The sequence below is a fragment of the Pinus tabuliformis genome, chromosome 2_1, assembly GCF_031772625.1.
Source record: "Pinus tabuliformis cultivar Carrire ecotype Pingquan chromosome 2_1, CPIR1, whole genome shotgun sequence".
NCBI classification, from domain to species: domain Eukaryota; kingdom Viridiplantae; phylum Streptophyta; class Pinopsida; order Pinales; family Pinaceae; genus Pinus; species Pinus tabuliformis.
Genome location: NC_142299.1, coordinates 590,761,699 through 590,787,646, shown reverse-complemented (window position 1 = coordinate 590,787,646; position 25,948 = coordinate 590,761,699).

Below are 25,948 nucleotides of genomic sequence, written 5' to 3'. Positions count from 1 at the left end.
ATCTTAAGGCTTGAAGAGAAGTATCTTTGTGTGGTTTTGATCTTTTATATTAATAACTAGTGCATGTTGTATGATGATCTGGGTATAACTGATGTTTGGAATTGTTGTAAAGTTTAAATCATCATTTATAGATATGTACGCATGTTCACTTTAGCAAAAGCGCGTATACACGCTGGTTTTGCATATCAAAACGATGCATGTACATCTTAAATTTGATTTGTCGATCTGTACACAGGTTTGCCTTGAGAAAACCGTATGTACGCAGGTTCGACATAGTGAAGTAGTGTATACCTCATAAAATATGCTTTAGCTACTTCTATTTGTTGTTACAGTGTTCTGGGCTCTGGTTACTATTTCTGGTTACTGTATTCTGGATACAGCATTCTCAAAACTGGTTGATTGATTCAGTTGTGGTTGGTGCAAAGGAGATTGATTGATGCAAATGTATTTGATGTTTGAATGATGTTAGTGATGGATCCAGTTTAAAAATTTATGAAACGTGGTCCCTGGAAGAAAGGAGAAGGTTGTAGCCCTCTGTAGAGCAACACCTACGTACTAGTAATCATATCAGCTAGTACAAGAGCTAGGGGGTTGTAGTTCCCTTCCAAGAGAAGCTGGAGAATGAGAGAAGGTTGTATCCTTCTGTAGGTATAAGCCTACATACTGGTATAAGACTGCACCAGTACAAAAATTGTAAAAAGAAGTTTATTATTAAAAAGAAGATAGAGATGATTGCAGCAAGTGGTTTTCACCCACATTGGGTTTCCACCTTATAACTTGTGTTCATGTGTGTGTGATTGTCTATTCTATTTTATTGCACCTGGTTACTGTTTATATGGTTCTAATGCACTAATTAAATATCAACGTATGAAAAATTAACTAAATCATAAGTATGCAGGATATATGCTAGTTGCCTTAAGAAAAGTTACGTATACACGCAAGTTCCATTAACCAAAGTAGCATATATGAATCTGAGTATGGAAATGAAATATTATTGACTTTCTAATACTGATTCATGCCCCCCTCTTAATATTATTTCCAACAATTGGTATCAGATCAGGTCCTTCAGAAGAAGTTTGATTGCTTGAAGGAAGATCTATCATCATGATTAACTATTAAAGAGAGGGATCCATTAGACCACCAATATTTGATGGGAGAAACTTCCTTTATTGGACGGTAATAACTACAACCTATTTTCAATCTCTTGGAACAGATGTCTAGGAAATCGTGGAAGGAGGATATACATTTCCATGAGCAATTCCTACAGATACGACAACTAAAAAGAAATATGAAACCAATGCCAAGGTTGTCAATACATTATTCGGGAGTCTGTCACAATCAAAATTTGTCAGTGTTATGCAGCTCAAAACTGCCAAAGAAATATGGGACAATATCGTTCTAAGCTATGAAGCAAAGAATCAGGTAAAACGTGCAAAGCTACAATCTCTCAGAATTCAATATGAAACTCTCAAAATGCACAATGATGAAAGTATTGTTAGTTACTTCTTACGTATAGATGAGAACGCTAATTGCATGAAGAACTTGGGCGAAGAGATAAAAGAAGTTACTTTAGTTGAAAAGGTTTTAAGATCCTTGTCTACTAAGTTTGAATCAAAAGTATCTGCCATAGAAGAAAAGCACGATCTTCAGACCATTACTATGACACAACTGCACAAAATCTTAATTGCTTTCAAAATGAGAAAAGGAGGTCCATTAGATATGAGAGAAGATACATTTAAAGCTTCAGGAAGAGAAGAAATCAATGAATCAGAACATATTTAGAAGGAGAGGAAGAAGCAAACTTTGTCAAGAACTTTCAATGGGGTTCCGAGAGATTCAAAGGTAAACTACCTTTCAAATTTTTTACTTATGGAAGAGTCAGTCATTATGCTAACCAATGTCCTCATAAAGATAAGCTTGATAAAGGTAAGGAATCAACAAAATGGAATAGAAAACAAAGTGTATGTAAGAAGAGCTACTATACTCATCAAGATAGTGATGGTTTATCAAATAGTGATGAAGATTAAAATAGTAATGACTATCAACTTCTAATGGCTTTTGAAGGTGATGATTTCTTGGATTCTTTAGATGAATATGACCTTTATGAAGAAATCTCTAAACTCAAAATGTGTTTAGAAGAAAAGAATATGATTATAGATACTCTGACATTCCAAATTGCTGAAAGAGAGAAACACAATGAAATACTAGAATGTGAAATTGTGGGTCTAAGAAAGGATATTGAGAAAACAAAAGCTCTCAATCTTAGATTTACTAAAGGATCAGAAACCTTAAATGAAATTATCGAAGTGCAGGGTTCTCATCTGATAAAGACAGGTCTTGGATATGCTGAAGAAGCATCCCAAGCACAAAAGCTGTCAACCTCCACTAAAAGCTATCTTGATGCAGCAAAGAGCAGTGAACAATTTGACAATCAACAACAAAGGCATAAAGCAAATCACCAGGTAAATCAGGCACAATTTACTTCAAGGATGAATAGAAGCTACAAACCTCAGATAAATCATACTCAATCTACTTGAAGAATGAATATCAATAGCAACTAGAATCACCAGGTCAGTAAATTTGATCATCACATGAACTTCTTTAATGGCCAATGTTTTTCATGTCATAACTTTGGAAACAAAGTTGCTCAATGTGTTTCTTACAAGACCATCATGACTAGAGAAGCAGTAAATCAAAGGAATGTGATGGGGATCATGAAACATACCTACAATAACTTTTCTCTTCTTGAAAATGAAATAGAATGCCATATCTGCAAAAAATTTGGTCACAAAGAATCTGAATGCAGGGGTAAATTTCGGAAAACATCTCAGAAGGTGCAAACTTCATCAAATCGCAAAATATGGAGAAAGAAACAACCATAAACAGAATGATGTGGTATAGCCCTATATGCAAAAGGAAAGAAAATTAGTGGTACATTGACAGTGGATGCTCGAAACACACGACAGGTGATAAAGAAAAACTTCAGCCATATAATGCCTTAGAAAAGGAAAAGAAGGTCTCATTTGGAAATGACACTCCTGTTGTCATAAAAGGTAAAGGTTTTGTTCTTTTAAAAGAAAAAATTTAAGATGGGAATGTTATGTATGTTGATGGTCTAAAGAATAACCTATTGAGCGTCATTCAAATTTGTGATCAAGGAAATGAAGTAGTATTTCGATCAAATGGATTTGTTGTTTATGAGCTTGATATAGGAGAAATGGTGATCAGAGGTATACTAACTCCAAACAAATTATATATACTCAAGGGAGGATAACAACAGTGTTATCTAAGCAAAATGATGAACACTGGCTATGGCACAAAATATTGGGGCATCTAAGCTTCTCTCAAATAAGAAAAGCAAGCAAATTCGAGGTTGTTCATATCTTCCTAATATTAGCATTGCAGAAAATACAATATGAAAATCAGGTCAATTTGGTAAGCAAACAAGGTCACAATTCCAGGAAGGATCAGCTAGTAAGCCTCTTAAAGTTGTTCATACTAATTTATGTGGTCCATCAAAGAAAAAGTCCACTCGTGGAGAGGAATATTTTATATTTTTCGTTGATGATTTCTCGAGAATGTGTTGGATAGGGCTTCTAAAGCATAAAGATGAAGCATTTGAGAAATTCAAAGCCTTCAAAGCCCTAGTTGAAAATGAATCAAATCGCAAAATCAAATGCCTCAGATCTGATCGAGGATGGGAATTTACCTCAGATGAATTCTTTGACTTTTGTGAAGAACATGGAATAAAAAGGCAATTCTCCATTGCAAGGTTTCCTCAGCAAAATGGAGTGGTAGAAAGGATGAAAAAAATTGTTCAACAAATGGCTTGTGCTATGCTAAATGAGTCTGGAACTCCTACAACCTTCTGGGTTGAAGCTGCATCCGTTGCTGTCACTATTCTCAACAAAGAAAATGTTCAGGTAAACAGAACTCAAACTCCACATGAACTTTGGTATGGTAAGACTCCTACTGTAAAATACTTCAAGGTTTTTGGAAGAAAATGTTACATGAAAAGGACTAATGAAAACCTTGGCATGTTTGAACCTAGAGCAGATGAAGGGATTCTCCTTGGTTACTCTTCTCGAATTAAAGGATATAAGTGCTATAATAAATGACTTGGGAAAATTATTGAAAGTATTGATGTTGTGGTTGATGAAGCATGCGAAAATCCAAAGCAGGTAAAAACTAAATACTGTGGAGAAGATGAGGATTATGCTTCCACATCAAATCAGACTATTTCTGAGGAAGAAACCAATGATGCACCAGAATAATAGATAACGGTAGAAGAAAAGACTCCATCCAGGTATGTTCACAAAAATCACCTAGAGACTCAAATTTTTGGACAGAAAGAGGCAGGTGTGCAAACAAGGAGAACTATTACATGAGATTCAAGCTATCTAGCATCGCTTTCCTTCATCAAACCTAAAAATGTAAATGAAGCATGCAAAGATAACGTTGGGTCAAGGCCATGAATGAAGAACTTGAGCAAATTGAAAAGAATAATACTTGGGAATTAGTTCCTAGACCTCATGATAAGAATATCATAGGAACGAAATGGATATTCAAAAACAAGCTCAATGAAAATGGTGAAGTTATTAGAAACAAGACCAGGCTTGTTTTTAAAGGATATGCTCACCAAGGAGGTATAGATTTTGAAGAATCTTTTGCACCTGTTTCTAGACTTGAAGCCATAAGATATTCCTTATTGTTTCTAGTTTTCAGAAATTCAAAGTATACCAAATGGATGTAAAATCTGCCTTTCTTAATGGGGACTTTGAAGAAGTATATATTGAGCAACTAGATAGATTCATCCTTGGAAATGATCCAAAACTTGTATGCATACTGAGAAAGGCTATCTATGATCTAAAACAAGCTTCGAGGGCTTGTTATTACTATCTTGACAAATACCTCCATCAATAAGGTTTTACAAAAGGTTCAGCTGATAGCAATCTATATACAAATATTGATAATAATAAATTGCTAATACTTGTTATGTATGTTGATGATATCATTTTTCATAGCAATGAAGAAGCCATGAGTCAAAACTTTGGTTTGGTAATGCAACAAGAATTTGAAATGTCCCTACTTGGTGAGATCACATATTTTTTGGTCTACAAGTTTAAAAAAATAAAGATGGTATTTTTCTATCACAAACCAAGTATCTCAAGCAGATCTTGAAAAAATATGGCATGGAAGATTCTAAACCAGTATGTACCCCTTTGGTAACAGGATGCAATCTCAGCTCAAATGATGAATAAGTAGTAGTACATCAACCAATCTATAGATCCATGATTGGCAGTCTTCTTTGTCCAACAGGTACCTGACCAGACATCATGCATGCAATAGGAATATCTGGAGGATTCCAAGCCAATCCAAAGGAATCACACCTTCAGGTAGTCAAAAGGATTTTCAAATGTCTTCAAGGGATAGAGAATTTTGGTTTATGGTATCCTAGAGATACAGATCTTACACTTCATGCATATACAAATGCAGATTGGGTAGGAAGCGTTGATGACAGAAAAAGCACTAGTGGTGGTGCATTCTATATGGGTTCTAGATTAGTGTCTTGGTTCAGCAAGAAACAAAGTTCAATTGCACTATCTACAGCTGAAGCAGAATATGTGGTTGCTGCATCTTGCTGCACACAACTCGTTTGGATGATGCAAACATTGCAAGACATTCATATCACATGTATTCCACCCATCTCCATTCTACGTGATAATACAAGTGCAATCAGTATTCCAAAGAATCTAGTTAGGCATTCCAAGACCAAGCACATACCCATCAAATATCATTTTCTATATGAACAAGTGCTTGAAAAAAAGGTCAAATTGGAGTATGTTCCCTCCAAAGAATAGGTTGCTAATATATTCATCAAACCACTACGTAGAGAGGCATTTGTATATCTCAGATAGAATTTGGGAGTAGTCTATGCATCATCTTGCTGTTGAAACTTATCTGTTTCAGAGAAAAGTAGTTATACACAAGTTTCATGAAGCATATCCGCGTGCGTACTCAAGTTGCTATGGATACGGTCGTGTATATGTTGGTTTGAAAAAAAATAGTGGGCCAGACTCAAGATGAAAGGAGTCTGATATGGTTCTGACAGTGATCATCTAGCATATGTTAAGGGGGAGCATATACTTCTAACAATGCATTTTTGACATTATCTTAGAAGATGTTGGTACAAATTCATAGCTGTTTTTTATTCAAGTGGAACAGGTTCAGGGGGAGATCATGGTTGCTGGTCTGGATGGTGATTGATAGATGTTGCTGATGATAGTTGCTGATAACTATCATAGTCTTGTTTCAGATATTTGGTCTCTATGTCATGTATATCTTTTAATGTCAAGGTCATGAAACGACCTATTTTGTTTCCCCACTATGCATGGGATGGATGATGTAATGCTCTTTTTTTGACATGTATAATAATTTTGTATATCCCCACTTGGTTGGGAGATGGATGTATGTATGAGTCATTAGTGATAGGAAGGTCATTTATGATGTATGTATAGAGTCATCTTTTTGCAGACCTTGCTTATATTCAACGGGAGCATGGACTTGAGAATGGAGCTAAATCAGCACACTTCAGCATATCAAAGAATTCAGCATGTACTTAGGGGGAGCATAACCCTTTGCCCTTGATGACAAAGGGGGAGAGTGACTTGGGGTTGCCATCAAGTCCAAAGTGGGAGATTGTTGGCATTATGACACAGGTTTGGCACTATCACATAGGTGTTGTTCTTGATGGAAACTCACTCAGATGACAAATCACATAATGAAGAAAAAGAGGTATACACAGGTTCTTCATTGACCAAGCCACGTGTACACGTGGGTTCGTAGGCCAAAAGGCACATATAGCATACACACGCACTTTCACGAAAGGAAAGGCACGTACATGTTGGAAAACTTCGTTTTGGTCCGTGGTATTTGGTCCATGGTATTTTGATCCATGGTATTTGTCCAAGGTATCCTGTCTGAAGTGTTGACCCCAGGTATTTGGTCCATGGTATTGAGTAAGGCCTAAAACTATAGAAGGAGGAGAAGATCACTAGGCAATGGCACTCATAAATTGAATATCTAATGAAGTGCAAGATCTAGAATATAGGTTATTGGGTTATGGTGCACAGCAGGATCTGAATCAAGGATGTACCTTAGCGCTTGATGAAGAATAAGATCTGATAATGGGTCAAGATCTTAAGGGTTGAAGAGAAGTATCTTTGTGTGGTTTTGATCTTTTATTTGAATAACTAGCGCATGTTGTATGATGATCTAGGTATAATTGATGTTTGTAATTGTTATAAAGTTTAAATCATCATTTACAGATCTGTACGTAGGTTCACTTTAGCAAAGGTGTGTATACATGCTGGTTCTGCATATCAAAATGACGTATACATCTTAAATTTGATTTTCAGATCTGTATGCCGGTTCTTGAGAAAATAGCATATGTACATAGGTTCAACATAGTGAGGTAGCGTATACCTCATAAAATATGCTTTAGCTACTTCTGTTTGCTATTACAGTGTTCTAGGTTTTGGTTACTATTTTTGGTTACTGTATTCTGGTTACAGCATTCTAAAAAGTGATTGATTAATTTAGTTGTGGTTGGTACAAAGGAGATTGATTGATGTAAATGTATTTGATGTTTTAATGATGTTATTGATGGATCCAAGATGAAAATTTATGAAACATGGTCCCTGGAAGAAAAGAGAAGGTTGTAGCCTTTTGTAGGCCGACACCTATGTACTAGTAATCATATTAGCTAGTACAAGAGCTAGGGGGTTGTATCTCCCTTCCAGAAGAAGTTGGAGAACGAGAGAAGGTTGTAGCATTCTGTAGGCAGAAGCCTACATACTGGTAAAATATTGCACCAGTAAAAAAATTGTAAAAAGAAGTTTCTTATTAAAAAGAAGATAGAGACGGTTGTAGCAAGTGGTTTTCACCCACATTGGGTTTGAACCTTATATCTTGTGTTCATGTGTGTGTGATTGTCTGTTGTGTTTTATTGCACCTGATTACTTCTTATATGGTTCTGATGCACTGATTAAAGATCAACATATGAAAAATTAAATGAATCATAAGTTTGCAAGATATATGCTAGTTTCCTTAAGAAAAGTTGCGTATACATGCAAGTTCCATTAACTGAAATAACGTATATGAATCTGAGTATGGAAATGGAATATTATTGACTTACTAATACTGATTCATCCCCCCTCTCAGTATTATTTCCATCCTTACCCAGTCTGCCTCATCCAACAGAAATATAAGCCCTACTGCAAGCATCCTGTCTATTTTTTTTTTCACTTTCTCCTTAACCCTCGGGTTTAGTGGGTATGGTTAATGCTTTACTGGCTTTTCATATGGTTTTAGCATGATTTTTATCTCCCCTATATCTACCTTGATCCCCTTCAGTTTCACGACTGATGAAGGGAACAAGTCTTAATATTCTCTCAGGAGGTCGAAAATTTCCTTTCTACTTTGCTTATCATAAAAATCTCGAATTGAGGCTAACTTGGGTTTTTCATCGGTCTCGATGTTATGTTTCTGCAACTTCAATGGGAGTAAATGTGGATCATTGTTAATAAATCATCCTTGATATCCCTCTCCGCTTCATTTTCGTGGAATCACAGATGTCATAATTCTTCCAGAGCATATTTATCCAGGTCTTTGTCCACCATCCCACAGGCTATTTCTTCATGATATCTGGACTCATAGATATGTTGTAAAGTCTTATGACCTATTCACCCCTCCATTAGCTAACTCTAGGTGATAATAATCTGCTTGACAGTTTGCAACACCTCAATCGACCTCCTTTTGTTGTCTAAAAATAAAAGGCTACTAATAAAGTAATCAACCAAAGAGTCCCAATCTCCAGTATGTTTCTTTATTTCTTCTTATACATACCAAGATTTTGGAAAGGTTCTCAGGGTGTGTATAAAACAATGCACCCATAACTCCTTTGGAACTCCTTCCCAATCCCATCTCTCCTTACAATTTTTCAAATGTTGTCTAAGATTAGAGTACCCCCTGTATTTGACAAAATATTGAGTGTACTCCCCCAATTGTCTAAATCTTACTTCCATGGCTATTTTGATCTACTCCAGTTCTCGGAAGACGTTGTGGTGAACTCCCCACCATATTGGTGGTGTCACTTGTAATGCAACATTTACTAAAGATACTTTATGTTCCTCAATAACCATTGCATCAATATTGTTGATTGATGAATTTCCTGAATCTATAACATTAAAGATAGGGAAATCTCATACCTCGGTGCATTGCCAATTCATCCGACATATTGCGACGCAATGTCTAGTGTTGATTTCATATCAGCCCGGCTACCAATTATCCCTATTTTCATTACTGATGGTGGGTGCTGATCGCCTCCGGTACCAACTTTGGTTGCAATCACCTTTTCTCTTCCCACTGAACTTCCTTCCATACTTTCTCCCTCGTCCAGGTATCTTAACACCACTCCTACTTGGTACAATTCCTTCTGTCACCTTTTAATTACCTGCATGACCCTTAGACATTTCTACACCATTTGTTCTCTCATTTGCATTCTTAGATCCCTAGCCTTTCGAAATTCATCTTCATCCATCATCGTGACATTCTCATAGTTCCCTGCTCAGTAGAATCCATCCCTTTAGGTCGTTCCCCCAGTACTAGGTGTTTACACTATCATGATTGGGTTCTATAATAGAAAAAATCCCTCTTCCAACATTAAAACCTTAATCCACAAGGTAACCTCTTTTTGTAGCTTCCCTTACAACCCTGATAAGAAGACGACTTCAACATTCAAAAAGTGCTAATGACTTTCTATTGCAAATTCAATAATATACCCTTTCACCATGGTTTGTACCCAGAAATATACCACTCTCATTAGATTTGTATCAAGGCAATGTAGCATAGGGAGGTCCTCTTGAGTCTAGCACTGATGATATGGGTTTTTTCAATTGGAATTTCCTTTAACTTGCAATGTTTGCAATGAGTTTTATAGTTCTTGTAGGAACTTGCACTAAAATATCTCCTACTGATCACTAGTCGGCTTCGAATACAGGATTTGTTCTGTAATAGTTTGACGATGGAGTTGAGCTTGCTGAGAAACAAACTTGTCCACTTTCTCATTCCACTAGTTTGGCAGTTCTTTCTTAAAGATTCTCTATACCATATTCCAAACCCCGTTTGCAAATTTCAGGTCCTCAAAATAGAAACATTTTTTGGCACATAAATAACAACATGTTCAAGACCTTCAGTTTGGGCATAGGCGCCAACAAAGATTCATTGTATTCTACCACAACACCATCATTTTCACCTTACCTAAAATGGTTAAGGAGTCTCACCCGAAGCATGCCGCAAAATTAATTATATGAGGGTTGAGACACTACAAGAAAAATTGACATTGGTGAGGGGTGAAAAATGTCACCATAAGCTCATTGGTGATGGTAAAAAGAGCCTTCATCACCAAAAGTTAAACGTCACCAAAGGTGGCGTTTCCAAAGGTATAGGTATTCTGGTGACATTCAAAGTTCATCTCCAATAATTATTTATAATGATAGATAGTGACCACTACCATTCCATATGTGCAATGGTGATAGACCATAGCCTCTGTCACCAAAAACTGAACGTCACCAAAGGTGGCATTGCCAAAAGTATAGGTGTTGTAGCGACATTCAAAGTTCATCACCAATAATGATTTATAATGACAGATAGCAACCTAACCATTTTACATGATCAATGGTGATGGACCATAGCCTTGGTCACCAAAAACTGAACGTCACCAAAGGTGGCATCGCCAAAAATATAGGTGTTGTGGTGGCATTCAAGGTTTGTCACGAATATTGATTATAATGATGGATAATGACTGTCACAATTTCTTATGAACAACAATGATTTATTATGATGGATCTTTCATGTCTGTCACTATTGGTGCATATATATGTTGACGTTCGTTGACCATCACCAAAAGCCACATTGCTAGAAGTATAAGTGTTGTGGCGACATTCAAGGTCTCTCACGAATAATGACTATAATTATAGACATTGACCATCACCATTTCATATCAACAACAATGATTTATGTTTATGGACCTTTAAGGGTCTTCACTATTGATGCGTATATATGGTGGCATTCGTTTACCATCACCATTTCATATTTTGGTGAGGTTTGAAAAATGTCACCAAAGCTCATTGGTGATGGTCAAAGAGCCTCCGTCCCCAAAAATTGATCATTGTCATTGAATATGGATGTGAGGGCAAGATGCAATCGAACCGCCAACATCCTTATTGTAAAGAAGGTTCTCTTCCATTGAGCTAGCACCCTTTAAATAATTAGACTTTTAAAAATTGGACCTTGAAACTTCATCAATTGTAAATTTACAACTTACAATAAATTAAAGTCTAGGAAATATTTTACTAAACAAGTGGAGCAACATCGAAGCTGCAGGTCACTACCTAATGTTTATGGAAGTTATGAAAAGTGAGTGGAGGGAAAAATATTTATGTATAAGAGAATCGATATGCTCATTGGAATACTCAATTATAAGTGAAATTCTGAAGACATTTATAACTCATAAATGACCTATAACTAGCAAATGCACCAAATATTGCAAAGGAAATGTCATAAGTGGATAGCATATGGAAGAAGAGTAGTGCAATTCATGCAGAACGCAATCCAGTGCAAGTTAATATAGTTGAATAGTTATCAATATCATGCAGCAACTATTCCTTGAAATGCGTGTTAGAATTACAAGGGATCTACATATCTCAAAAATTTAGTGCTTCAATAATCACAATTTTATCAGTAAATTTGCAATCAAATTGTTGTTGCACACAAATATATCCAAATGAAATTTGTTAGCCATTCAAAATTCAAAATTTTATTTTTCTTCAACAATCTGTCGAATAGATAAAATAAATGAAGAACATAGTAGTATGTTTGATATAGATACAATCATAATTATGAATATTCTACAAGCAACCAATCTAATATGATCTACATTCTGATGTAGTTTCTAAACAATTTTGATATATTTTGAGAAGATATTGTCAAAGACAGTGACTGGAAAACTTGGCGAGGGGGCCAAGAATGTCTACTCATAATGAAACTAAGAGTTAAACTAAAAAATAACTATGTGACACTATGTACTATTATTTTACAAAGTTGTTCATGATGGACTACTCAAGAAGGCAAAATCACGAGATTTCTTGTCTGAAGAGAAAGTAGTTCTTTGTAGATTTTATGTAATGCATGGAACTATGAAACAATGATATAAGTACACACATAATGGCTACACTTTTTTTTTCCTCTTCGAGTACATAGATTATCAATTCCATAAGTTTAGAGACATAACATATGTAGATCAGAACTTTGACTCTTCAAAGGGACAACCAAAAATTTCTCACCAAATGCTATAATAGGCATACCAAAAGAAAAGTAATAATCCATAGAATGTGAAGAATATTATCTTACCATCAAATCATCTTTTGTATTGTCAAAAACCTTCCCAATCATGTGGAAATCAGATATAGTATAAATAAAATAAAAACAAGGTACACGAAGGAAAACAACAAGGTCTATCAACAAAGGAAAGAAAATTCAAAATAGTCAAAACAAGATCACATATAGACATACATCCACAACTTGATACAATTTTCCACCAAACTAAACCATTTTCCTACGGAAGTACCACTTGAGAGTCGGTTCATATTAAATCTTGATGGGGCAACTAGGGTCCAAGCAAGTACATCTGGGAATGATGGTGGAATAATGAATCAAAAGGGTAGTATAACTTTTTCTTTCTCCATTGGCATTTGAAACAAATGCTTTATTTGAGGCTCCAATTAGGGGACTAAGTTATATACTAAATAAGGCAATGATACGTTGAATATTGAAAGAGGATCTACTCTCCCATAATCAGGTTTCAAATAAATCGAGTACCAAACATAGGAGTATTCAGGATATCTTGTAGGAAATTAGGTGTCTTGTTGTTAAGATTCGTGTAATAAGGTTTTCCTATGTAACAATATGGTTCAAAAAATAAGAAGCCAGACAGGTAACTAAAGAGGTCATTTGGGACTAAAGAAAATTTAAGTGAGAATTCACACTCCTCATTGTTGGAAGAAATTAAGACAACGTGAAACACATGTGGATGTATGAGAATACTGGCACCTCTAGTCATGTGAAATGTAAAATTCCTTCAAACTTGTTAGCTCACCAAGCCATGGTGACATACAGCCACCAGGAAGAGATTGTATCATGTGATGTGACTTAATGTTATAAAAGGTGGAGAAAACAATCAAAGAATGTGGGGGATTAACAATGAATGGTGTTGAACAAAGAGGATTAGCATCATGAAGTTAAGGTTTTTAAGAACATTGAGTTTAAATTGAAAATTATACTGAAGCTTCTATAGGATAATGATGCAAAATTCACAGATGGAAAATCACATTCCTGGAGGATAGCATCATAGATGACAACTTGAATAATAATAATAGATGAAACCATTTAAATGTGGACCAAGGTATTGGAAGTTCAACTATCTAAGAGAGTTGGGGGTATGTAGGAAACCTCAGGGCTAGACTCTTCAGTGATGATGGATGAGAGCCAAGGTTGCAAGTCATTGTATTCACAACAAAAATATGAAGAGGTTTCTTTACTTTTAAATTTAATTACAGGATTATTGTTCTTTGAACTTTAATGAATTTTCCCACATAGGTTTTAAAAATTACAGTAGAACTTAACTTCATACAAGATGTTTTTTTTTTCAAAATGGACATAGATCCTTCTACTCTGTTTCCTCTTTATTTTGGTTATTGGGTGCAATATGAGGCTATATTTTTTTGGAAATTATTAATTTTTACAGTCAAATTTTAGGATTATCTATGATTCTAGTCCAATGGACCATGTTTGGCACCGCCCAAAATAATTCCACAAAATTACTAGAATGGAGGGGAGTGAAAGGAAAAAACTAGATTCTCTATGTGCCATGAAGAATCGGCATCCCCAACCCACACGATGGTCTTGTGTCAAAGCCTAAAGGTAATTGTAACACCAGAAATAAAGTTAGAGTAATCCATACAAATGGATACTCACTAAGAATTCTTTGAAATAAAAAAAATATGGCGAAATATACTCTATGATTACATATCAACCTTCCTATTTTTGTTTTCATTTTTGAATTTAGTCTGGGTGGGGGTTGGAGTAGGGGCTGTGAGTGTTATGTTTTGTGGATTTTTTGGGTGAAAACTATTGTTCATAACTTTCTATGCAATGGGTATGGTTGTTGATACTATGCCGAAACGATAAATTCGATGTTATATGTTCGAATGTGTTTATGGATTCAGAATGATTGAGGTACTATTTTATGGGGGTTAATGGATGTTTGTGTTAAATTCAACTTATTGTTGTCATGTATAAAAGGAAAGGTAAATAAACATAATCATCAGCACAATATAGAATCAATCATTCACACTGAAAACCCCATAAATACCCTAGGAAAACCCCAACTATGGGGCAAACCCAACTAACAGAATTCCATGAAAGCCTGGCCAGGATGGTAAACCCCCAACCCCTTGCAATGGGCAGGGAGCCCACACTTACTCAACCTTTTCCACATTACAATGGAGACTAATAAGCCTATTTATAATCTTTTTTCCATCCAAATATAAATGGCATAATACCATTGGCCCAAAACCACTAGCTATAGATTATAATTCCCGAGTGAAGGCGAACCCTAACAATTGAATCCCCTTAACTAGATTTGTTATACCCTTGTTTTATGTCATTGTTAATTTGGTTTTCCCATCAATATATTATTAAAAACGTATTTTATATTCTTTACATTAGAGGAGAGTCAAGACTGTGTTGATTATATTTAACACATGGATCTTCTACCAAGGATGTAAGTATCGATCATTATTTTTTTTTCACTAGGGTTCAATTTATGTTGCTGTAGAAAATGCTTACTATGAAAGAGTTTTTGAGTTTGGTGAGATGTTGTCATTGTTGTGTAAGTTTCCATTTTTCTCTAGCTTAATTGATGGTTTTTTACGGAATCTCTTCCAACACTCTACACTTTATGATATGTGGTTGATTGAGTTCAGATTTTTCCTAATTCTTGCTAATTAGCCCATCAACACCTAGTTTTTCTCTATCTCATTGTGACTTTTGCAAGGCTTATCGTACCCCTATTTGCAATGTTAAAAGTGGAGCATTTAAGGATACTCTTACCAAGTGACTTTCTTGATCCTGTTTTTAAGGGATGGATGAGTGGTTACACTAATAAATTGATTCATGATTTTCTTATGTAGTTTGAAAATTCTTCCCCTAACCATTATGGTTCATGAAGCATGACTACGCAAATTTCTCTTTGAATGTTCTCTAGCTTCCTGCAAACATTTATTGAAAAGATTGGACTTAATCCAGTGGAAGTAGGTGATATTAAAGTGGGTATTGTTCTTGCACCTAGCTCTGAACATGCCAATGAGTTCAGGATGGTGACCTTTTATGATGGATTCCCAAGTGTATATCCTACCATTTCATGTGTCAAATGAAATATTTTATTGTTGGATGCCTGAGTTTTTGTGACAACTTCATGTTTCTTAGCACGTCATCTCTCTGGAGACTGTACATGTCAACACTCTCAATAGACAATTATCTTCAAAACTACAAGATTCAACTTCAATTAAAGATAGGTTTTATGACATTGGTCTGTCAATATATGCTTGCTACCACTGGATTATCATAGCATGCTTCAATTTAGATAAGTTTATGATTTCAATTTATTTTCTTCAGGCGTTAGTGCAGGAGTGGAGTTAATGACTATCAATCCGATGAAGTGGGAAGGTTGTGTCAATTCAAAGGTAGGCATCAATAAAATTTAGTAATGTTTTAAACATAAGGCATTTAATTGATGTTTTTTTCCATACTCTTCTATGTATTTAATATAGCCTTCATATTTATATATATATATATATATATATATATATAGACACACACACACCTACCAAAGGATGGATATATAAGAACTTCATTAAATATTTGTGTGAAAGGAACTAATTGCGTTTGCTGCCACTTGCAATAGGTTAAATTTTTCAGAAAAGCATAAGATTGTCTTTTTCCCATGGGTATCATCACAGAAAATGTAGTTGACCACTATGGAGTTTCACATGAAGACCAAGATCAGGCAGTGGTATATGGATGTTATTTTAAGATTTTTATATGAGTGAATTCAATGTTGGTGTAGGTCATATGAATTAATGAGCGAAGGTAAATAATGGGAATTGAATATTAACTGTTAGAATTGTTTTTTAGGTTGAATCTTGTAGGCACACAATAACAACAATATATTTAGGGAAGTTAAAATATGAGATCATCCCAGTTGAAGAAAAGGTTAAAAACACCCATGTTCTGTAATTTCCAAAGTTGGAGTCACTGGAGAGTTTTCGTAGTGGTACTTAATGTGTTTGTTGTTTTTGTGTTGAATATTATTGATCCTAAAACTGGAGATGAGAAGCCCATGATGATATATGTGGACGATGATTTTCATCCTAATGCTTCTCTTTATGATTCAAAGGAAACTCAATCGTGCATTTAAGAAGAGGGGAAGCACCACTACTGGTATATAATTTCTTTTCCAATTGCATGCTAAGCATGTTTTCTATGTTGTTGATTTTATCAAAAAAGTTACAACATGCTAGATTTTATGCCATTGGAAAGCACTTGATGTTGAGTATTCATTCTATGTTAGCTATGTCTATGTTCTATTTCAATACCACAAAGGAAAATCAAGCCAAGTGATCGAGTTGGTGTTGTCCTATTAATGAATAAGGTAGTTGCCATGCAATAGGGTGCATAATGAACAAAAGAAAACAAGTTTATCAATGCATGAAGTTTCATTATAACCACAAATATTCTTAATGGATGAGTGCAAATCCTCATCTTACTGAACCATCTATTTCCCACCTCTCTTGCCTCCACCTTCTGCAAAATGTTCTGAACTAAAATCCCACTAATGAAAAAGTTCATCTCCAACTATAACATTGTTGGGATCAATCCAAATGCATAAGTGCACCACTTAAAAGGTTGTGCTTTACTTGTAGACTTTTACACATGAAAACCTATTCATAAAACAAAATAGAATTTATACAAAAAAGTTTACAGACTAAGACAAAAAGAGTATTAGGGACCCATATCCTTTTCAGCTTGTATCAATCATGCCTCAAACAACTATGTAGAATTAATGTCTCTAAAACTTTTGTTTCAGCGTAGCTCGAGAATATAGGATTTCCTACCTTCATGCATATGCTGACTCAAAGCCAGTCATAAATTAGCGTAAAAGAGCCCCTAAAATTTTGAGCTACCACTTGCAAACACTTTTTCAAAAGATACAACTTACCTTCTATTTTTTTCTTTCCTTTGTCCAGGAATTGGAATCAAGAAGTAAGTAGATTGTCCAAAGTCAGCTTCGAAATGGACCCAACCTCATTGAAAGTCACAAATTCAAAGGAAGGCCAAAAAATAGAATTTATTCATTACACTTGGCACTAAATAATCATGTTACTACCTTTATGTTTTTTTCTTAAATATGACAAATGATCATATTAGTGTTTTCAACGGTTGTATATGGTCATTTTTACTATAACAGGGATGTAAATTATATAAATAGAGGTAGGTAAATGATTAAATTTTGGATTATGGACAAAGGGTATATATAGAAAATAGAAGTACAGATGTGTCCTTTTGAGAGGGTGGTCACTTGACAAATCACATGGCAACAAATTCTTTAAGCCTTTGCAGAGATACACTCTTCTCGACAAATAGTTTTTGAGGCTACTTAGCCTTTAGGAATGCCTACTTGCATATATTGATGTAATCTTATTACAATATAAAATTATTGGATTTTTTTTCCATTAAAAACAAATTCTACCTACATGAAAAAAAAAAAGAGAATATCATTAATTTGAAACTACATCTCATCGAAGACTAGCACAAGACATGTTCTAGTAGTAAGCTATGAAAAATGAGATGTTTATTTTTTTTCACATGTCACTTACAACCCCACCTTCAAGCCACCCATCCTTTAGCCAATGAACAAGAAAGGGATAATTATCATAGATCATAAAGAGTCTCAATCAACCACTAGCTCATGAAGAGTGAACACATCACACACATTGAAAATCGTTGAGGTGAATAATAATTTCTTCTTAACCACATGAGATAGACTCAATGCACAAGATGAATTGATTATTATATTAGAAAATAATCATAATACATGGTGAAAATCATCAAAATTTCCTATATAATTTAGTTATAAAAAAGTCTCCAACCAACAAACCTCAATCCTAAAGGAGAATGGCATTGTTTATTTTAAACAAAAAAATAAAAAATGATTGCTGTAGAGAGAGGGAAATCACCACAGAATATGATGATGATTCGAATATGAATAGTTCACAACAATATGCTCGATATGTACTTGGTATATTAGTTGTGAGTGGTCTATGTCGAAATCAAGTGAGAAATTATTGATTATATGATTAAATTTTTAGGATTACCAAAATTTTGGGTAAGATCTGCCTAAAAAAATAATGTTTAGACTTCAAACTTGCCAAAAAAATGTTAAAGTAATAAATGAAATTTCACAAAATAGTAATTACATGGATTTCGGAGAAAGGATTAATAGGTCGAAACTCTAGGCCTTGAAAAAAATATCCATTTTTTCTATATGACATCACTATGAGTAAAAACTTCTAACGTCATCGTTATTGAATTTGAATAAGATACACACAATCAATATGTTATTGGTGCATGCTTTAAATTAGAACATAATTTAGAAAACAAATTACATATAAACCTGGTTCAACTGAGAAATGTCATCAATTGATGAAGTGATACACTTGAAGGACCTAAAAAATTGTAACCTGTAGATATGATTATATGAAGTTTAAACTACAAAATTAGAGTGAATTTGTAGATAATTTCGAAATTATGGGTCTCCAACCATTTACCTAAACTTACAAAATCTGACATCATGATTGTAACTTCACAAAATAAATACTGGGTTTTTCCTGGACATGTGCATTGAATAAAGAATTATGGATCTCCAAAGGAAATCCACGTATCTAGTGGAGTAAAACTGACTGAAGATGATAGGGGTATGGTAATTTTTACTTCTTCTTTAAAATGGCCTCAACATTAATAACAAAACAGAGAACAAGATTTTCAAATAGAAAACAAATTATTGGAATCTTCCGACTTTAACAGAAGAAGGCAAGTATTTCATTTGTTTTTCATGAAAGAAGTACAAAGACATTATTAGGAATCTAAACATTGTTGGAGATAGAATTTTAATCAATCAACTAAAATAGATAGAGAGCTATTTACCTTTTGGGATAGGGCTAAGTCTTTGAACTAAGCTACTCAAACTATAACAAAATTTGAGGGATTTTTCCTTGCCATCATCATGACTCTTTTGGATGAACATAATACACATTATTCTAAAGGATAGAATGAATAAAGTCAAACAGTAACGTTTTTGTTTATTTTTGGTCAAAGTAGCTGAGTCACAGTGATTGTCTTGTTGGGTTGTGTTATATTCTTTCCACGACTAGCCCACGTAGTTAACTGGGAGTTAGACGGGGGGAGGTCACAGGGGGTTTGAGATGTACTTGTAACCCCACTTATTTTGTTTTGGACCCTATGTTAGGTTGGGCGGACCCACCTATGGTTTTGTGCATGTTTTTCGCACATGTTTTTGGACACGATGGTTTTCGGTCCATGGTATTGGATGCTTTAGCATGCATAAATATGTATTAAAACATTGAAAGGAACATAATGAAAAATCAAGCTGGTAGTCCCAGTTTTGGATCCAGGGGAAAATCTTTGTGTATATGTGTTTTATGTGTTATGCTCTTGCATTGTTTATTTTCTATTTTTTAGAATTCGTATGTAGGTAGTTTATGTATAGGGTTAAAACCTACATTTGCTGTCAGAGTTGTTTTGGCTTCAAGGGGATGCCTTTGTTGCTGAGGAGTTAGGCTCAGGCTTGTGGTAGACCCTATTCAGTGGGAGATGTACGAGATTGATTCTGGTGGTGAAAGAAGATGGCGAGTAGTGGAAAGATAGAGATCTAGAAATTTAATGGTCATAGTTTTGAGTTGTGGAAACTCAAGATGGAGGATCTGTTGGTGGATAAGGGTCAGTGGAGATGATGAATGGAAAAAGTTGGATCAAAAGGCAAAGAGCACAATATGACTGTGTGTCTTAGATTCAGTATTACTGAATGTATCAGGGGAAGCTACGGCAAAGGCTTTGTGGGACAATTTAGGGACTTTGTACCAATCTAAGTCTCTGGTGAATAAACTGTTCCTATAGAAAAAGCTGTATAACCTGAGGATGAAAGATGGAGACTCGGTGATAGAACATATGAACGCATTTAATACTGTGGTAAGTCAATTAGCATCTGTTGATATTAAAATTTTAGATGAAGATAAGTGCATCAGTTTGTTGTGTTCTGTAACAGATTCGTGGGATAGTTTGGTTATTGCAATAGGTAGCAATGCAATTACCTTTGCAATTTGATGAAATATCTCATCCTTGCTAATGGAGGAGATGAGGCAGAAAAATATGGAGAGGAAATCGGTGATGCCTTGTCTGTACGAGGACGGTCCCAGAACAGAAACAAAAATAAGTCATCGAGTGGGAGATGTAAATCTAGAGGGAGATCTAAATCTCCAGGAAAGCCTGTAAAGGTGGTGTGTCGGAAATGCGGAAAGGAAGGGCACTACAAAAGGGACTGTAAATCTAAAGCTCCTAATAAAGGAAAGGGATTTGATGATGCTCCTTCTGCAGAGGTGAAAACCACCTCATATGAAGGTGAGGATGTGTACTTGGCTTCTTCAAGTACACATGTAGATCATGAGGCGTGGTTGATTGACTCAAGCACATCCTTTCACTTCACTCCCCATAGAGAGTGGTTCTGCGAGTATGATAAATACGATGGTGGTGATGTCTTCTTAGGGGATGATAGGAAGGCTAGAATTGTTGGTTGCGGAAAGGTAAAGTTGAAGTTACAAGGTGAAAGGGTTAGAAACTTTTAGGTGTTCTGTATATTCTTGCATTAGCCAGAAATCTAATTTCTGTAAGCAAGTTGGATGACGCAGGTGTAAAAATAGTGTTCAAGAAGGATACCTGCAACATGGTTTGGGGAGCACTGGTATTGATGTGGGGAGTTTGAATTGGAAGTCTGTACAAGTTGCAAGGTAGCACTTTTATTGATGGATGCAATAGTTCTATGGTTCCTGAAAGTGGAGTAGAAAATCTACTGGTCTCTAGAGAGAAGACCATGTTGTGGCATCAAAGGCTTGGAAATATTGGAGAGAAGGGCATTCAAATACTTCATGGTAAAGGTATGGTAGAAGGTATGAGTAATAGTTCTATGGATTTTGATTTCTGTGAAAATTTTGTATATGGGAAGCTGAATCGGGTGAGTTTCCCCACTGGTAGTAAGAGGGAAAAACAGATATTAGAAATTGCGCACAGTGATGTGTTTGGACCTGTGAATGTTCCATCACTGGGTAAGTTTGTGTACTATGTATCATTTATAAATGACTTCTCAAGGAATACATGGATATATTTCCTTAAGAAGAAATCTGAAGCCTTTGACAGGCTTAAATAATTTAAGGCTCTCATGGAAAATCAGACAGAGAAGAAGATAAAGGTGCTGAGGATAGATAATGGTGGAGAGTTTTGCAGCAAGGAATTTGAAGAATTTTGTAAGAAGTGTGGTATAGAAAGACAAAGACTACTCCATATACACCTCAGTAAAATGGAGTTGCAAAAAGAATGAATAAGACGTTGATGGAAAGGGCAAGAAGCATGCTCAATCATGCTGGGTTAGGACATGAGGCAGATGCGATGGATACTGCATGTTACCTGGTCAACAGGTCACCTTCATCAGCGTTGGAGGATAAGACTCCACAAGAGGTATGAACTAGTAAGAAACCCTCTCTTTCACATCTAAGGGTATTTGGATGTGATGCATATCTACATGTTCCAAAGGAGAAACGAACCAAGTTGGATAGTAAATTTGAAAAGTGCATCTTTATTGGGTATAAGGATGGCTTAAAGGGTTATAAGCTTTGGAATCCAGTAACATCGAAGGTTGTGTAAAACCGAGATGTGGTGTTCAAAGAGGTGAAAGATGTTATTAGACATGAATTCCAACCAAAGGAACCTGAGAAGATAGAGTTTGAGATAAAGGAGGAAGAATCAGACTCGACAGAAGACGAGGAGTCAGAAGATGAAGAGCCACAAACTCCGGCTGTGAGAAGATCAGTTCGAGAAAGAAGGCAACCAGAAATGTATAGTCCATCTACTTTCTATTCAAACTTTTCTTTGTCTATTACTGATGATGATCCGAGAACTGTGAAGGAAGCAGTGGATTAAGAGGATGGAAAACTCTGGAAAGAGGCCATGGTTGATGAAATGGCATCTTTGCACAAAAATGAGGCTTGGGATCTAGTGGAGTTGTTGGTTGGAAGGAAACCCATTGGCAGCAAATGGGTGTTTAAAAAGAAGAAAAATGCAGAAGGAAAAGTGGAGAAATACAAAGCTTGGTTGGTAGAAAAAGGTTATTCCAGGTGCCGGGAACTGATTTTGGTGATATTTTTTCTCCTGTTGCCAATGTAACTTCTATTAGATTACTTTTATTTACTGCTGCTACTTTTGATTTTGAGGTAGAACATATGGATGTGAAGACATCATTTCTTCACGGGGATTTGGAAGAGGAGATCTACATGAAGCAACCTGAAGGCTTTGCGGTGAAGGGTTAGAAAGCACTGGTATGCAAGTTAAAGAAGTCTATGTATGGGTTAAAACAGTCACCAAGGATGTGGTATCAGAAATTTGATATATTTATACATGGACTTAGCTTCACCAGAAGCAAACTAGATCACTATGTTTATTTTAAATTAATTAGTGACTGTGTTATTTATCTGGTCTTGTATGTGGATGATATGTTCCTGGTTGGAAATGACAAAGAAATTATCCAAGATTTGAAGACCCAATTGTCCTCCAAATTCGACATGAAAGATATTTGTGCTGCAAACTATATTTTGGGCATGGAAGTTAAAAGAGATCGAGTAAAGAGGAAGCTCCAGTTAAACCAGATGAAGTATGTCAAGATAATATTGCAGAGGTTTAATATGCAGGATAGTAAACCGGTGAAGGTTCCTATTCGTGTAGGTGTAAAGTTATATGTTGAATAGTGTCCCAAGGCACAAGAAGAAGAAGAGGATATGTCCCATGTTCCATAGGCAAGTGCAGTCGGTAGCCTGATGTATGCAATGGTCTGTACTAGACTAGACATTGCACATGTAATGTGAGTATTGAGCAAGTTTATGTCAAAACTAGGGAAGGAGCACTGGACAATAGTGAAGCGGGTTTTCAGGTATTTGCGTGGCACTAGTGATTATTATTTATGCTAGAGAGGAAGACCAGGATTGGACAAAGTGTTGTATATTCATGGATTTGTTGATGCAAACTAGGTTGGAGATCTGGATCAGAGAATATCTACAAGTGGGTATGTGTTTAACCTATTTGGAGGTGAAGTCAATTGGATGAGTAAGAAACAATCTATATTGGCACTATTAACTATAGAGGCAGAATACATGGCAACCACTCATGCAAGTAAGGAAGTAGTTTGGTTGCAGAGATTGCGTTCAAGTATGGGGTTAGTACAGGGAGCTATAAGGATAGATTGTGACAGCCAAAGTGCAATTTTCTTAGCAAATAACCCTGCATATCATTCAAAGGTAAAGCACATTGATGTTCAGTATCACTTTGTGAGGGATATGATAGAATACAAAAAGGTTTTATTGGTAAAGGTGGACACTTTGAAGAATACTGCAGATGCATTGACAAAATCTGTGAGCTCTGAGAAGTTCTCTTGGTGCAGAGAAACAATGGGCATTGCAGGGATGGGAAAATGACTAAGCTCTATTGTGGCCCCCTGTGGAAAGAAAACAACAAGTGGGAGAATGTTGGGTTGTGTTATATTCTTTCCACGACTAGCCACGTAGTTAACTAGGGGTTAGATGGGGGAAGGTCACAGGGGGTTTGAGGTGTACTCGTAACCCCACTTTATGGGGTCGGGGCAGCGCCCCTGAAAATTCTGGTTTTGGACCCTATGTTAGGTTGGGTGGACCCACCTATGGTTTTGTGCATGTTTTTCGCACATGTTTTTTGATGCGATGGTTTTTGGTCAATGGTATTGGACGTGATGGTTTTTGATCCATGGTATTGGATGGTTCAGCATGTATAAATATGTATTATAACATTGAAAGGATTCAAAGGAACATAATAAAAAAATCAAGTTGGTAGTCCCGGTTTTGGGATCCAGGGGAAAATATTTGTGTACATGTGTTTTATGTGTTATGCTCTCACATTGTTTATTTTCTGTGTTTTAGAATTCGTATGCAGGTAATTTTTGTACGGGGTTAAAACCTACATGTCTGTCATCACTCTGTTTTCATGTTGGCAATCAAATAAGGGAATAAAGTTTTAGAAGTTGTTGGGAGTTTCCTTTTTGTTTTATTTGGCAAAATCGATCTACAGTGAATAAGACATTTGGATCCAAAAGAACAATACTTCACAATAGACACATTATAATGTGTAGTGAATGTTATAATAATATGCTAAAAAAAACATTGTTTGTCATTCATCTATTGTCCTACCTACTTCCATAATTGACTGGTACCTAACCCATGCATGGAAGATAGGAAAACATAAAAAAGACCTCTCATTATGGGTAGGAAATCTCATATGTAAATCTTCATAGCTTCTTGAGTAGTATTGTTAATACTATTAAGCCAAGGATGTGTCAAATTGATTTTCACAACCTTTCTTTTATGGAAATTATTATATTGCATGATTCCATTTATTGGCTCAGGTAATATTTTAAATTTTCCAATGCTTTCCTAGTTAGTCAACTTTGGATAAGATCTAGTTGGGCATATAGTCAAGCTATATGTTAGAGGTCTTTCCAAATAAAGTTTCAGTGAAAATACAATTCGAATTCAAGCTTTTGTGATCCATATCATAATGTATAAAGAGTTTTTCAAAAAGAAGTCACACTAAAGATTTGGGTCGACGCGTTTCGAACCAACAAGTGTGGTTCATCTTCAAGACATGATGAAGAAACAGATCCAAGAAGACGTTTAAATAGGAAGACAATGAACCTAACAACTAGAAGAAAATGGCTATGACTTACTTTGGGAGGGAGCAGGGATAGGTTTAATAAACCTGTCCCTGCTCCCTCCCAAAGTCAATCATATCCATTTTCTTATAGATATTAGGTTCACTGTCTTCCTCTTTAAACGTCTTCCTGGATCTGTTTCTTCATCGTATCTTGAAGATGAACCACACTTGTTGATATATGTATATATATATATATATATATATATATATATATATATATATATATATATATATATATATATATATATATATATATATATATATATATATAAATGAAGATGAGAGTTCAGAGTTTCAGGAGGAGCTTGTTATACTTGCTGCATCTCGTGGTATGTACATGTTTATTTCAGTAATTTGAAGCCTATTGGCCACCTGTCTGAGTACCCTTGATCTGTTTCTTCATCGTGTCTTGAAGATGAACCACACTTGTATGTATATATGTATATATGTATATATATATATATATATATATATATATATATATATATATATATATATATATATATATATATATATATATATATATATATATATATATATATATATATATATGAAGATGAGAGTTCAGAGTTTCAGGAGGAGCTTTTTATACTTGCTGCATCTCGTGGTATGTACATGTTTATTTGAGTAATTTGAAGCCTATTGGGCCACCTGTCTGAGTACCGTTCTGTAAATTCAAAAGAACCTTGAG